This window comes from Rana temporaria, chromosome 7, assembly GCF_905171775.1.
Source record: "Rana temporaria chromosome 7, aRanTem1.1, whole genome shotgun sequence".
Taxonomy (NCBI): Eukaryota; Metazoa; Chordata; class Amphibia; order Anura; family Ranidae; genus Rana; species Rana temporaria.
Genome location: NC_053495.1, coordinates 85,780,898 through 85,796,624, shown reverse-complemented (window position 1 = coordinate 85,796,624; position 15,727 = coordinate 85,780,898). Strand labels below are relative to the sequence as shown.

At 48.1% G+C, this 15,727-nt stretch overlaps 1 protein-coding gene across 1 annotated transcript in view; it reads right to left on the bottom strand.

Moving 5' to 3' along the window:
* GRIN2B (glutamate ionotropic receptor NMDA type subunit 2B) overlaps positions 1-15,727 on the bottom strand; it is a 1,689,627-nt gene that overhangs the window by 682,608 nt on the left and 991,292 nt on the right. The window lies entirely within an intron of this gene.

The following is a 15,727-nucleotide window of genomic DNA, read 5'->3' as shown; positions in this document are numbered from 1 at the left end:
TGTCTATCTGGCTCTGACTCACCAGCCACTGACCTCACCGCACATCCCTGATGTACATACAGTACATAGTTGCCAACAGTCCTGAATTTCCCGGGACAATCCTGAATTTTGGACCCTTATCCTAAATTATGCTCGTCCCGATTTTTTTCCCAGGATTTTGCTTTTGTCCCAGGAAAATCGGGAATGTTTTGGGCTAAAAACGGCAGTGGCTACACAAAAATGGAGTGTTGCTTCCCCTTGCGTTCAGTGCAGAGGTGAGGGGCAGCCAATCGGCATCTCTCTTCAGTGTACAAATAGAAAATTCTATTGTACACTGAAGCCCATTGGCTGCAGGCATTGTCAGCCCCTCCCCGCTCTCCACTGAACACCAGGATGTGAAAATCCTCCACCCGCCACTGCCGTTGCTGCTGCCACCAACCCCTTGCGTCCGACGATCGGGGACACCGATCTGTACATCCAGATGGAGGAAGGGTGATCCCCGGTGCCTTGGACTGGTCAGACAGGTGGGAGGAGTTTTAGAATAGCTCGGCCTTCATGTCCTCAGGGTTGGAACCCCCACTGGCTCCGTTCTCTGGTCTCTCCCGTCACCCCCTCACGCACTCTCCAGGCTCCTCACATATCCAGTGGCGACAGTGACCTGACAGGACGAAAGAACGGGCGAACTCCCGCTCATGGCCACTCGGAAGGACCAGGACTCCGCTGGCTGATGACACTGATGATCCTGGTTCCCCCCTTTCACAAGGCTCCGTTTCGGAAGACCCCTCGGACCCCCAGCTTGGCCCCACATCCTCATGCACGGCAGGTAACATCTTCTGGATATGGCTCTGCTGGGTATTGCTGTGTAGTGGATAGTGTAGTGTATTAATCAGTGTAGTGTAGTAGTTAGTGTAGTGGTAGTTAGTGTAGTGGGTGTAGTGGTAATTTGTGTAGTGGGTGGTGTAGTAACCAGTGTAGTGTAGCGGTAATCGGTGTAGTGGGTGGTGTAGTGAACAGTGTAGTGTGTGTTGTAGTAATCAGTGTAGTGCGTGTTGCACCTGATGCAAGAACGGACTGCTGTGGAAGCACCTGATGCAATGATGTACTGCTGGGGAATCACCTGATGCAAGGACGGACTCTGCTGGGGAAGCACCTGATGCAAGGACGGACTCTGTTGGGGAAGCACCTAATGCAAGGATGGACTCTAATGGGGAAGCACCTGATGCAAGGACGGACTCTGCTGGGGAAGCACCTGATGCAAGAATGGACTCTGCTGGGGAGGCACCTGATGCAAGGACGGACTCTGCTGGGGAGGCACCTGATGCAAGGATGGACTGCTGGGGAGGCATCTGGTGGCAGGCGACACACTCAGGGCTTCCACTGATTCAGCATTATGGTGAGTTGAATGATTTCAATTTATATTATAATGTAATAATAGAAATAATGCGCTTTAATCACCCTGACAGCATAACAACCATGGTTCCGGGATGATTGAAGCACTAACCCCAAATGTTTGGAGTATCTTTAGCTGCCAATTTTGTTAAACTTTCTGGAATACACACATTTCTATTGTGGTGTAGGATCTGGCTTCTTTCTTTCTTTTCAGACTCTAACCACACCCCTTCCAAGTCACGCCTATTTAAACCATGCCCACTATTACACAAAAACCACACCCAATTTTCATGCGTCATAATTTATGTTAGGTTGTGCCACGCCTACACACGAATGCCCCACCCTCTAATTATAGCAAGGCTACACCTACATACAAAAAAGTGTCCCGGATTTAAATTTTTTTTGCAATGTTGCCAACTATGACAGAAGGGGCCAGATTCACAAAAGAGATACGATGGAGTATCTCAGATACACCATCGTATCTCGGATTTTTTCTGGTCCTATCTATGCACCTGATTCATAGAATCAGATACGCATAGATAGGGCTGAGATCCGACAGTGTCACACTGTGTTACACTGTCGGATCTTTTTTTTTATTTAAAAATGGCGCCGGGGGCGTTCCCGCTGATTTACACTGAATAATATGTAAATCAGCGAGATACGCGAAATTCACGAACGTACGCGGACCCGACGCTGTGTTCTTGCGTCGTTTCCGTAGCGGTTTTCCGTCGTATACTTACCCTTTCTAAAAGCAGGGGTAAGTATTGTTAAGTATGGCCGTCGTTCCCGCGTCGAATTTGAAATTTCCTACGTCGTTTGCGTACGCCGATTCACGAACACGCGCGTCGCAAGTCCCGCTCACGTCGCAACCACTGACGTCCTATTGACGTCAGTGGGAGCAATGCACGCCGGGAAATTCCCCGGACGACGCATGCGTATTTAAATCGGCGCGGGAGCGCGCCTGATTTAAATATGACACTCCCCTAGCCGCGGAATTTGAATTCCGCTGGGGGAGTTAGGATCCGCCGTCGCAAGTTTGGAGGTAAGTGTGTTGTGAATTTGACACTTTCCTCACAAACTTGCGAGGGCGGATCTTAAAACACATAGGTTACACGGATCTAAAGATCCGCTAACCTTTGTGAATCTGGCCCTATGTTGCTGCAACAATGAATAATGTTATAGGGCCAGATTCACGTACCTCGGCGCATCATTAGGCGGGCGTAGCGCAACACAGATACACTACACCGTCGAAACTTAGAGAGGCAAGCAGCCTATTCAGCAAGCAAATGCGCGCTGCGATGCGCCATCGTAACTTAATTTAGACGGCGTAACCCGACGTAATTCAAAGTGGGAAGGAGGTGGGCATGATCCATTTAAATGAAGCGTGACCCCATGCAAATTAAGGTCCGAACGAACGGCGCATGTGCCGTCACGTGATCGCATGCCCCGCGTCCCACTGCGCATGCGCCCCAATTCGCCTATCGTATTCCCCCACGATAACCCAGCCCACCGTTTCCGCCCAGGGCATAAATCCGCCCAGACATGCGCCAGTCAAGTGCAAAAGTACACCTGCTGGTTTTGGTCGTTTGGTGTGGCTACTTTTGCCTTGTTCTTATCCAAAAAGATGTCTGAAGCTGCGTCTAAAGATAGGAGGGATAAAAACTTTAATAATGAGGAGAAGGCGGTCATTATTGATGCCATGACAAAATATAATAAGTACCTCCACGGCAAGGAAAGTGGCTTGACCAGCAAGGTCCGTAAGGATCAAATATTGGCACAGATTGCAGCGGAGGTGAGTGCCATTGGCTATGCCAACCGGACCCCAGACAAGATAGCCAAGAAGATCAACGACCTGCGGCGTCTTGTGAAGGAGAAGGTGGCCAAGATCAAGAAACACAGAAGGGGCACCGGAGGTGGACCAGCCCTGAAGATCAGACTGACACCTGATGAGCAGGTCATTGCCAGGTGCCTGGAGAAGGAGCAGGTGGAGGGCCTGGAGGGCTTTCAGTCTTTTGATCAGCCCTTGAGGACAGGTGAGTGTGTTTTATCTTTTATCTGGTGTCTAGCATGTGGGGGGGGGGAGTGAATATGTGACAAGTGTGTGGGTCCACCAACATGTGAATGTTTTGTGTCATCCACAGATGTGCAGGATGAAGCGGGCCCATGCCCGGCTGCTGGGCAACCAACCCCATCCCGGGATACCAGTGTCCACACCTCTCCATTAGAGGAAGTGGAGGAGGAGCACGGGCACCTGGATGATGGCATTTATCTGGGGGATGAGACCACCGTCGCTGGACCCTCCCATACCTCCTCCTCCATAGGGGATACCCCCCAAGGGACTCCAACTTCATGGAAACCCCCCCAAGGCCCTCAAATGTGGGATCCCCCCAAGGGCCTCCACCCTTTTGGGAAGCCCCCTAAGGGCCTCCGACCTTTTGGGAAGCCCATCCTCCCTAAGGGAAGTGCCCTCAGGGGCCTCCCCATACTGTCGTCCACAAGCCTCACCTGCACCCAGGAAGGCAACTAGGAAGACGAGGGGTGATCCTGACGCATTAGAAGCCACTTTGGCTATGGACCTGGCCAGGCAGACCCACCATGTGGGTTCTGTGGCATGTGATATGCGCCGGGTGGCAGCCAGCCTGGCCTCCATGCAGCAGACCCAGGCTGCTTTCACTGCCGCCATGACCGAAAATGTGCAGGAGGTCAGTGCCAACAGCACTGCGTTGGTGACCTGTGTTAGGGACCTGGATGACACAAATTCAGGCCTTGTGGCAGAGCTCAGGAGCCTGGGAGTGGCCATACAGGCCAATACAGCAGCCATTGAGGCGGTGGGGAATCAGACCACTGCAGTCCTCACCCGCATAGCCCTGGCTTTAGAGGGTATCCAGGCAGCCAGGGAGAGACCGGGGGATGTTCCTCCTCCCAATGACCCACCCCCCCACCCGCGGCTGCCCCCAGGCAACAGAGGGAACGGAGCCTTGGCACTAGGCGTAGTCCACGTCGGGCCAGATGAGTGCCAGTTAGATTATTTTCTTTTTATACTCAATATGATTTTTTTTTCTTAACTGATACTCATGAAATGAGTCTTATTAATTTGTTATGATACTCATATGAGTGATATTATGTTATTATGATACTCGATTGGCGTTGTATTTATTTTATTATTATTCGGGATATATTTTTTGGAAATTATTTTCTGAAAAAGATACAGCAACATAATTGGAGCCTTGACGTGGCGTTGCTGCTCCCAAGTACCGCACGGTGTACTTCGGTCTAATCCAATTTATTGTGGTTTGGGGGGGGGTGTGTTAGGGACCACAGTGGTGTGCATGCGTGCATTCTCATTGTGACATGTTTCATGTGCGTGTTGCACGTGAAAATAAGCCTTCCACGAGGCATCTCCTGACTGCTCTTCCCTCAGCAGACGGGGGACCCTCGGTTGGGGGGGGATGTCTGGTTCGGGGGTCAGGTCATGACGGAGTTCAACCTGCAGGCCCCTTCTCATGGCGAAATTGTGCAGAATGCAACATGCACCGATAATCTGGCACACAAAGTCTGGGGCATACAACAGTGTACCCCCAGACCTATCTAGGCATCGGAACTGTGACTTCAGGAGGCCAAACGTGCGCTCCACCACTCCCCGGGTACGTATATGTGCCTCGTTGTAGCTTCTTTCTCCTGGTGTTTGTGGGTTCCGGAATGGGGTCATCAGGTGGGGTCCCAGGGCATATCCAGAGTCACCTGGAAGGGAAAAGACAGGAGGATGTTAGTCATGCATGTGCCCCTCGTGATGTCTGCATCATGGGGGACAGTCATACCTGACTCCCATGTCACTCACCAACCAGCCAGCTGTCCCCATATACATTCTCTTCAAATTGTCCTGGGATGTCGCTTTGCCGGTAGATAAAGCTGTCATGGGTGGCCCCGGGGGGTTTAGCACAGACGTGCCATATGAGGCCTTGAGCATCGGTTATTACTTGTACATGAATGGAATGCCAATTCTTCCTGTTACGGTACATATGCTCAGCGTCACGGGGGGGCTGGAGTGCCACATGAGAACAATCAATGGCCCCCATAGTGCGTGGAAATCTGGCTATTTTATAGAAATTGGTTCTTGCCTTCGCCTGCTGGACCTCCTGGGTGGGTCTCACAATGTGGTGGGACATGTGTCTCAGGATAGCGGGTACAATTTGGTGCACGCACCTACTCATTGTGGATTGGGACATCCCAGCCAAATTTCCACTGGTTCTTTGAAATGATCCACTGGCTAAAAAATGCAGGGTTGCCATGACCTTGAGCAGTGGTGGCACTGCTTGTGATCGAAGTGTTGGGCTGGTGAGGTCATCCTGCAGGGATCATACTATTTCCATGATGGCTTCAGTGTCAAATCTCAACAAGCGAAACACCTCCGATTCAACCATGCCAAAGAGGTCCATGCGATCTCGGGGTACCCTCTCCTGTGCCCTCCTCCTCCTCCTGCGTGCTTGTAGACGCCGTAGTACTATGACCACGGCTGCCCCTGACATGTTGGCAAACAGATGTGTTGTCCTGCAAGTGTTGTTTCTCAGCTCATCTGTCACGCTGCTGCTGTTGCTGCTCTCCAGCTGACCTGTGCAAGTCCGTTGCAAAGTTACCCCTGCTTTTATGAAGGGTAACTTTAGATCGGGCGAGCAGCTTACGCGCACCACGCGTAGCCTACGACGGACAATCGTACGCATGTGAATCTGCATTTCTCCCTCATTTGCATAATTTAATAGCAAATCAATGGGAACGAAGAATATGCCTAGCCTAAATATGCGCCTAAGTTTCGCCGGCGGAGGACAGTTGCGTTGGACGGGTGAAGCCTAATTTTGCGTGTATGTGCTTCTGTGGGTACGGCGCATAGATACGACGGCGCACATCTACACTTACGCCGCGTATCTCGAGATACCCCGGCGTATCTCTTTGTGAATCTGGCCCATAGTGTATTTGTGACTTGAGGCCCCTGACCCATTCCTCAGGTTCTGTTAATACCCCCTTTTCAAGCAGCTACTGCAATTTGTGTGACATCTACCACTAAGGAAACATGCATGATACAATGGGGTTGATTTACTAAAACTGAAGAGTGCAAAATCTGGTGCAGCCCTGCATGGTAGCCAACCAGCTTCTAACTTCAGCTTCAAATAAAAGAAAAGTTTGGCTTTAACCCTTAAGAGTCGGTGCCTGCCGGGAGGTGGGACTATGGTCATGAGACTGTCGTGAGTGGCTGTCATGTGAGCTAAATGCTGCCGATCTCAAGCAGTGAACAGGAGCTTTCAGCTAGCTGCCAGTAACTGTGTCGGGAGCGCTCTTGGCACAGCTCTATTAGCACTATTGCACGCAAATATGCATCTGTTCGACTCCAAGGCTCAGCCGCGAGAGACTGCATATTTGCGTGCACTCGCCCGCAAAGAGGTTAAAAAGAAAAAAACAATCATACTCACCTTCCTATATGGCTGCAGCACCGATCCCAGCTGCAGTTGTCCCCAGGCTGTGGAGGAGGTAGAGTCTCCCAGGGGCTTGCCAAGTGGCTGATTCAGCTGCTGGTCAGGCATCTGGATGGATCCCGACAGTAAAGTCAGTGGGCCAGATTCATGTAGCACTTACGCTGGTGTATCTGGAGATGCGCGGCGTAAGTCAAAATGTGCACCGGCGTATCTCTGCGCCGTACCCACAGAACCAGATACGCCTCAAAATAGACTTCTTCCTACTGGCGTAACTTTTCTACGCCGGAGCGGCGTGGGCGCACCTTTACGCTGGACGGATCTGGCGTGGCCATGGTTTTTTGGTTTTAAATATGCAAATGAGGGAGATACGCCTATTCACAAAACTACGTTTGACTGGCGCAGGCTACTCCCGGTGAGCGTAACTGGAAATTCCGGTGCAAAGTTACCCCTCATAAAGCAGGGGTAACTTTAAACCAGACTTGCTCAAGTCAGCTGGAGAGGGCCCGGATGGCAACCCCCCTTTTTTTTATAAAAATAAATTACCAAATAAAGGGGGCTTTCCATCCGGGACCTCTGGGCCCTTTAATAATAATAATAATAATAATAATGATAATAATAATTATATATATATTTTTGTCCGAAAGGCACTGGCCATGAACTTGTTCTGCATACAGACGGCAGAACTTTTTCAGCCAACATTCACGAAACTACGTAGTTTTTCTGCTCTTTTGTCCGATGGAGCGTACAGACGGTTTGATTATACGACAAAACACGTCCATCGGAATATTCGATCGTGTGTGCGATCCTTTAGCCTGTAGGGTTCAATATTGGGTTGGCTCACCCTTTGCAGCTATAAAAGCTTCAACTCTTCTGGGAAGGCCGTCCACAAGGTTTAGGGGCGTGTCTATGGGAATGTTTGACCATTCTTCCAGAAGAGTGTTTGTGAGGTCAGGCACTGATGTTGGACAAGAAGGCCCGGCTCACAAGTCTCCGCTCTAATTCATCCCAAAGGTGTTGAGGTCAGGACTCTGTGCAGGCCAGTCCAGTTCCTCCACCCCAAACTCACTCATTTATGTCTTTATGGTCCTTGCTTTGTGGACTGGTCCAAATCATTTGATGAAAGGGGGGATTATGGTGGGGGGTTGTTTTTCAGGGGTTGGGTTGGCCCCTTAGTTTCATTGAAGGGAACTCTTAAGTAGTGTTGCTCACGAATATTCGCATTGCGAATATTCGGCTCGAATATGGCATATTCGAGAAATCGCGCTATATTTCGAATTTCGCGGTGAATATTCGCAATTCCGAATATTCGCATTTTTTCAATTTGATTTTTAAAACAGATCACATCCTATCGACGTCTAAAAGCATTGCTGGTATGATTAGAGACCCTGGGCCGAGTAGCTAAGCTGAGGCGATCCTTTTATGTTGCCGAATATATAAAAAAAAACATTGCGATTTTTCGCTATTGCGAATGCGAAAATGATTGCGAATTTTCGATAACTGTGGTAGGAGAACTCTGATTGTCTCTGATGCAAAAGGGGGGGGGCTTTGTGTATGTTTCTGTTATGAATATTTGTATGTTTGATATTATTTTTTTTTGTAAGAAGGAAAAAATTGCGCATACCTTAAAAAAAGGGGAGAATACAGCAGCAACTCAAAAATGTTATACAACATAATTTAATACAAGACAGAAAATGGAGTCGCTCTACAAGAATAAAAAATATGTCTAGTGACAAGACATGTGGGCAAATTTTAAAATAAGCAAGCGCAAATAACTTGTGAAATACACAGTGAAACAAATATATAAAGAAATATAGTCCCAATAATAGAAAAATAATCTTTCATAAAAATGTCTTTGATATGTGAAGTGAAAAAAAGTCCAAAGCATGCAGCATGAACGTGTTCAATCTTCAAGGTGTTTGATTGACAAACGGCTGTGACAGATGGATAGAGTAAAGAATCACCACCAATGCAAAACACTTTTTATTTTCTATTGTAAAATATCACGAATATTCTGAGCCAATCAGAGTGCTCCTTCTGCATTTGCCGAATATTCGCAATTATTTTGTATTGTAAAATATCAAGAATATTCTGAGCCAATCAGAGTGCTCCTTCTGCATTTGCCGAATATTCGCAATTATTTTGTATTGTAAAATATCAAGAATATTCTGAACCAATCAGAGTGCTCCTTCCGCATTTGCCGAATATTCGCAATTATTTTGTATTGTAAAATATCACGAATATTCTGAGCCAATCAGAGTGCTCCTACAGCATTTGTCGAAATTGCGCAATAAATATCGCATTCGCATGTTGCGATATTTCGATAAAATATCACGAATATTCTGAGCCAATCAGAGCGCTCCTCCAGCATTTCTCGAAATTGCGCAATAAATATCGCATTCGCATGTTGCGATATTTCGATAAAATATCACGAATATTCTGAGCCAATCAGAGTGCTCCTACCGCAGTTATCAAAAAATCGCAATTATTTTCGCATTCGCAATAGCGAAAAATCGCAATCATTTAATTTCGATAAAATATCACGAATATTCGAATTTAGCGAATATATCTCGAATATTCGAATATATATTCGAGATATATCGCGAAATCGAATATGGCATATTCTGCTCAACACTACTCTTAAGGCGTCGGCATACCAAGACATTTTGGACAATTCCATGCTCCCAACTTTGTGGGAACAGTTTGGGCACGGCCCCTTCCTGTTCCAACATGACTGCTCACCAGTGCACAAAGCAAGGTCCATAAAGATATGGATGAGCGAGTTTGGGGTGGAGGAACTTGACTGGCCTGCACAGAGTCCTGGCCTCAACTCGATAGAACACCTTTGAAATGAATTAGAGCAGAGACTGCAAGCCAGGCCTTCTTGTCCATCAAAAAAATATAAAAAAAAATATATTAAAAAAATGTTTTTTTTTATAAAAATAAAAAAAAGGGGGGTTCCCATCTGGGCCCCTGGGGACCCCCGGGCCCCTTACAGGTGTACTGCCTGTACCCCCCTGATGGCGGCCCTGGGCATAAGTCTCCATTGCTGTTATAAGGGCTGACATCTCCTGGGTGTTAAAGTTTTTTTTCCTCCTCTGCCTGTGTGGAACGGGAGCAGCCATCTCACAGCAAAAGTACCTTCCCTGGGGGGGGGAATAAAACTGGATGTACTTTTGCATCAGCTGGGCGTAAGTTGGGCCGGCGTATCTCTGTAAGTTGGGCCGGCATAGTTGTGAGCATGCTCAGAAGGGAACGAACGTACTGAGCATGCTCCGTTCATGATACGCCGGGCGTAAATCACTGCTCCACGTTCAGAACATCATTTGCATAAGGTCACACCCACTTCCACTTACGCCGAGGAAATTAAGTTAGGCCGGTGCAAAGTTAGGCACAAGTGCTTTGTGAATACCCTACCTGCCTCTCCACGCTGGTCCGGCGTAGCGGAAAAAAGATACGCTACGCCAGCAGAAAGATACACCATTGTATGTGAATCTGGCCCAGTATCTTTCCCAAGCCTGGACCAACTGAGTGATGTCAAGCAACAACGGGTCACAGGAGTGCAGAACGAAGTGCACTCCAGTAATCCATAGGAGAGGCATAGCCAAAATAGCTTTGGCTATACTTCTCCTTTTAAGCTTTGACAAAAAAAAAGGAATCTGATCGGTTTCTGTGCAGAGCTGCACCAGATCTTGCACGCTGCAATTTTAGTAACACGACTACAATGTCTATCATCGTAACTGTTTGACACCCTTGTATTATATGTAATGTTCTTTATATGAAAAAATGTTTTGTAAACTTGAATACTTTTTAATAAACAAAAAAAAAAAAGAAAACCAGTGCAGGTATCATATCTAAGGCCTGGTAAGCTGCAATATATGTTTTTTTTTCCTTAGTTTTAGATACTCTTTAAATAGTATATGAATCAACCTTGGCATACTTTATGGAGCCTAAAGTGATTGTAAAGTCTTGTTTTTGTTTTCTATTAAAATAACAAACATGTCATACTTACCTGTTCTGTGCAGTGGTTTTGCACAGAGCAGTCCAAATCCTCTTCTTTTCCTCGGGTACCTGGCTGGAGCTCCTGCCTCCTCCCTCCTGTTGAGTGCCCCTACAACAAGCAGCTTATATGGGGGCACCCGAGACGAGCTGAAGCTCTGTGTGTCCATTCGGACACAGAGCTGCATTTCAGCCCGTCCCCTCTATCTCCTAATCGGCTAACTGAATTTGACTGGTAAGCAGCTGTATTTGATTGAGGGCCAGACGGTCGAGTCTCTCGTTGACATCGCTGGATAAAGATGGGGCTCAAGATTGTATTGGGGGGCTGAGGGGGGCTGCTGCACCCAGAAAGCTCTTTTATCTTAATGCACTTATGAATTAAGATAAAAAACCTTCTGACAATCACGTTAAGATCAAGGCGTTGACATCAAGAAAAACATACATCAGGGGGCGTGTCCGGACATGAAGCAGGGAGGACGTGTGGAAGCTGAGCTCCACACAGGCAGAGCGAATCCACTGCCATCCTCGCCTCAATTAATGTCCAAATCCGCAGATTCTTGCAGCACCTACCTCTAACAGCTGTCGGTGGTCGGCCCAGCACATTTGGAAGCGAAATTGCGGAGGATCCCGAGATACAGCCGAGGAGCGATTTGATCCACGCCACCGCCATCTTGCGGCCTGTGCCTCCTCCGGAGCTCGCGGCGCCTGCACCCTGGACATCGGGAGAGGTGTCCTGCCTACACCGCCAGCCGAGGTGCCCCCGGAGGTCGCGGCCTGCCCTCTCTGCCGGTGGTAAACCCCCGAAGTTCCGGCCTTGGATTGCGGAGCCCCGCGGCGCCATCTTGCGGCCTACGTCCGGGCCCCTTCTTCTATCAGGACACAGTGAGTAGCTGATCAGTGCCTTGTTGGAGTCACCTGTACACTGCTGGGCTCATACATTCATACACTGCTGCCTCACTTAGCTGCAGAAACGCTTGCATCTAGACCAACTGCTATGTAGTATGCCGCCTTAGAGGGCTCAGGGGGAGCGTTAATGCCACACAACTAATGGCTTTGTGACCCCGCTGCCCCGCTCCAGACGCAGGAACCGCTGACAACGGTAGCGACATCGCCGCTTAATAAGTGACCCTCTCATCTCAGGTGTGCCTGTGGGCTTTTGGAGAATGACCCGCAAACGTAAAGAGACCCATCCCCCCCTGCGAGGATTGACCAGCGGTACGAATGGCAAACGGTGAAGAACAAGAAAGGGCCCAAGAAGCGATCGTCGTGATTAATCTCACAATTCAACGAGTTTTGCTATGTTCAAAGTTCCTTGTGTTCTGGGGCAATTGCTCTGAAGTTTGATTCCCCCCCCTAAGAATGGGCAAAGATTCTGCCCTCTGGTCCTTGTCTGAACAAGCTTTTTTATTAAGTTTTTTGTTTCTCCCCCTGTTATTTTTTTCCCTGCCTGAATCCCTACTGACTTTGCTTTTACTACCCACTTCTTCATTCTCTTGTGCATGCTGCTCTGACCGCCCTTCGAGGTCCCGTGCCCCTTCTACTGTGATGAAGAGTTACCCTGCCTTGTACGCCCAACGCCATGAGGATGGATGGACTGTCCGCCGAGTCGTCTCTGCAAGGTACTATTATCTTTTTTACCTTCTGACTGTGCTATGGCGCTGAAAATAGTATCCTTTAACGTTAATGGTTTAAACCACCCTGCTAAACGGGCTTCGGTTTGGAGAGAGGCTAAGACTCTCCAGGCGGACATCCTTTGTATCCAGGAAACACATTTTTTGGTGGATAGCCCGCCCAGGTTCCAGAACAAGCACTTCCCACACATCTTCATGGCCTCTGCCCCTATTAAGCGCAAGGGAGTCTTGATTGCTATAAGAGATTCGGTTGCATTCACGCTAACGCAAGCTCACACAGACCCAGAAGGGAGGTATTTTATTCTGGTAGGAGAATTCAACAACAAGCCCTTCACCATTGCCAACTTATATGCACCGAACTCCCACCAACTTCGTTTTTTGAGGAAGTTGTACTGCAAAATTACTTCCCTTCGGCAAGGCTCCTTAGTGATTTGTGGTGATCATAACCTGACGGTGGATCACTCCTTGGACTCCTCGTCTGTGTCGAGGCGCCCTGTTTCCCAACTTCAACACTTGCTGCATTCCGAGGACGTTTATGATGTATGGAGATGCCAACATGCTGTGGAAAGGGACTATACCTTTCACTCTGCCAGACATAATTCTTATTCAAGGATTGATTTTGTTTTTGTTGACAAAGGTTTGCTTCAGGCGGTGTCATCCTCCACCATCCATAATATCTCATGGTCTGACCATGCTCCTGTGTCAATTGTGGTGATGGAGGGTCACACCCACAGTCCCGCCTATATATGGAGGGCAAACTCCCGTGTGATCCATATGCCTCCACATGCTGCTACTATCAATGATTCCTTATCAAACTTTATTTGCTGAGAATGTGGGCTCGGTCTCCGACCCTGCCATGTTATGGTGTGCCCATTAGGCATTTATTAGAGGTATTATCCTACAAATTTGTGCAAGGGAGAAGAGGCGGAGGACACAAAAAATTGATCGGCTACTTGACGACATCAAAGCACTAGAAGCTCAAAACAAGGCCAATCCTACTACACTCCTAGCTCAGAAACTTTCTAAGTGTCGTTTTGATCTCAGGCTCCTGCTGATTGAGCAGCACGATAAGTATATCCAAAATCTGAAGCTCACCCACTATTCTGCGGGAAACAGAGCAGGTAAATTTTTGGCCCAAAGACTTAAATCTGCTAGAATTAAGTCCAAGATCCCCTATCTCCTTCACCCTGTAGATAAGCGCAAAATTATTAATCCTAAAGAAATAGCTGATTCCTTTGCCCACTATTACTCAGACTTATACAACTTGAAAACAGATGCCAACACGCCTCAGCCCTCTGAGGAAAGTATTCAGGCGTTCTTGTCCCACATTAAGCTCCCGTCTCTATCACAATCCCAATTAGACTTGCTAAACGCACCCATATCGGAGTTAGAGATCAGACGAGTAATTAAGCTATTACCAGTGGGTAAGTCCCCGGGACCTGATGGTCTACCTAATGACTACTACAAGTCCTTTCAAGACACATTAATACCAGCTCTAGGGGATGTGTTCAAAGCCGCGGTGTCCTCTGCCTCATTTCCCTCCGAAATGCTCAAGGCCTATGTAGTTACTATCCCCAAGCCGGGTAAGACTCCTGATAGTCCAGCAAATTTCCGGCCAATATCGCTGTTGAATTCTGATGTAAAGTTGTATGCGAAGATATTGGCCCACAGGCTTCTGCCTATTCTGCCCTCTCTTGTTCGTGCGGATCAGTCTGGCTTTACTCCTGGGAGGCAGGCCTCAGATGCTACGAGACGAGTGATTGGGGTGATGCAGCAGGCTAGGGCCTCTCGGACGCCTTCTCTGCTCCTGTCCCTGGATGCGGAGAAGGCGTTCGACAGGGTACATTGGGGCTACATGAAGAACACTCTTCAGAAATTTGGGTTTACCGGGCCTATCCTCTCTGCCGTGCTAGCTCTTTATTCCTCCCCTTGTGCTCAAGTCTTTACCTCCAATCTACTGTCTAGTACGTTCACAATATCGAATGGCACCAGGCAGGGGTGTCCCTTGTCCCCCTCTATTTTCAATCTATTAATAGAGCCTCTGGCGGAGAGGATCAGGTCCCATCCGGGTATTGAGGGATTTAACATTCAAGGTGAGGCCCACTCTGTCAACCTGTTTGCGGACGACATAATTCTTTTTTTGACCTCCCCAGAAACCTCCTTACGTAATGCCCACCTCACCCTGACGGAATTCAGCCAGGTGTCATATTATAAAGCTAACTTCTCAAAGTCTATTATCTTAGACCTGGGGATCCCACCCTCATTGAAATCCCAGCTACAGGCGGCCTTTCCATACTCGTGGAGTAAATCCACCATCACATATTTAGGACTGAAACTTACGAGCGACCCCAATTGCTTAGCTGACGTTAACTACCCCCCACTGATTGACAAGCTGCGCAAGGATGTTGCTAGATATACCAATGTGGAGCTTTCTTGGTCCGGCCGCCTGGCTACCTTTAAAATGTTACTCCTCCCGCAGATCCTCTATGTCTTTAGGACCCTTCCAGTCCCCGTCCCGCCTATTCACATTAAAACCCTGAAGCCTTCCCGCCTTGTCTTTCTTCCCCCCCCCCCTCTCCGTCCCCCCTACTTTTTTCCCCTATAACTTTCCCACGAACAAACGGTGCAATAATACCGGTTGATTGATGCCTAATGATGTTTCATGGATTGATTCCCTGTTTTGGTATTGTATTTTCTCATCGGGTATGTGTGAATGTTAAGTGTTTGAAGTACTTTCACGGTAACGTCTGTTTTCTCATGTTTGTTTTCTTTTTATACACTTCTGTATAAAGTTTGTATACAAAATTTTTCCTAATAAAAACGAATTAAAAAAAAATAAAAAATAAAAACATACATCAGATGTAGACCAAATGATAGGATTTGAAGCACTACCATGTCAAGGAATTTAAACAGAGTACAGCAACAACTAAGCAGAAATGTCATCATTTTCTTTAACCGCTTTAACCACTTGGGATCCGAGCTATGGACAAAAGACGTCCACAGCGCGGCTCTCAAGTGCCGGGTGGACGTCCCTGGACGTCCTGTTGTTGTTGTTCCCCGTGCGCGCCACTGGGGGCACGCAGCGGGGAAACAACGTGCCCGGTGCATTGCTCGGGAGCCGATGCAAGTGCCTGGCGCGCGCGATGTCCGCCAGACCCCTGCGATCGTCGGTAACACAGCAGGACGTGGAGCTCTGTGTGTAAACATAGAGCTCCACGTGCTGTCAGGGAGAGAGGAGACCGATCTGTGTCCCTTTACATAGGGACA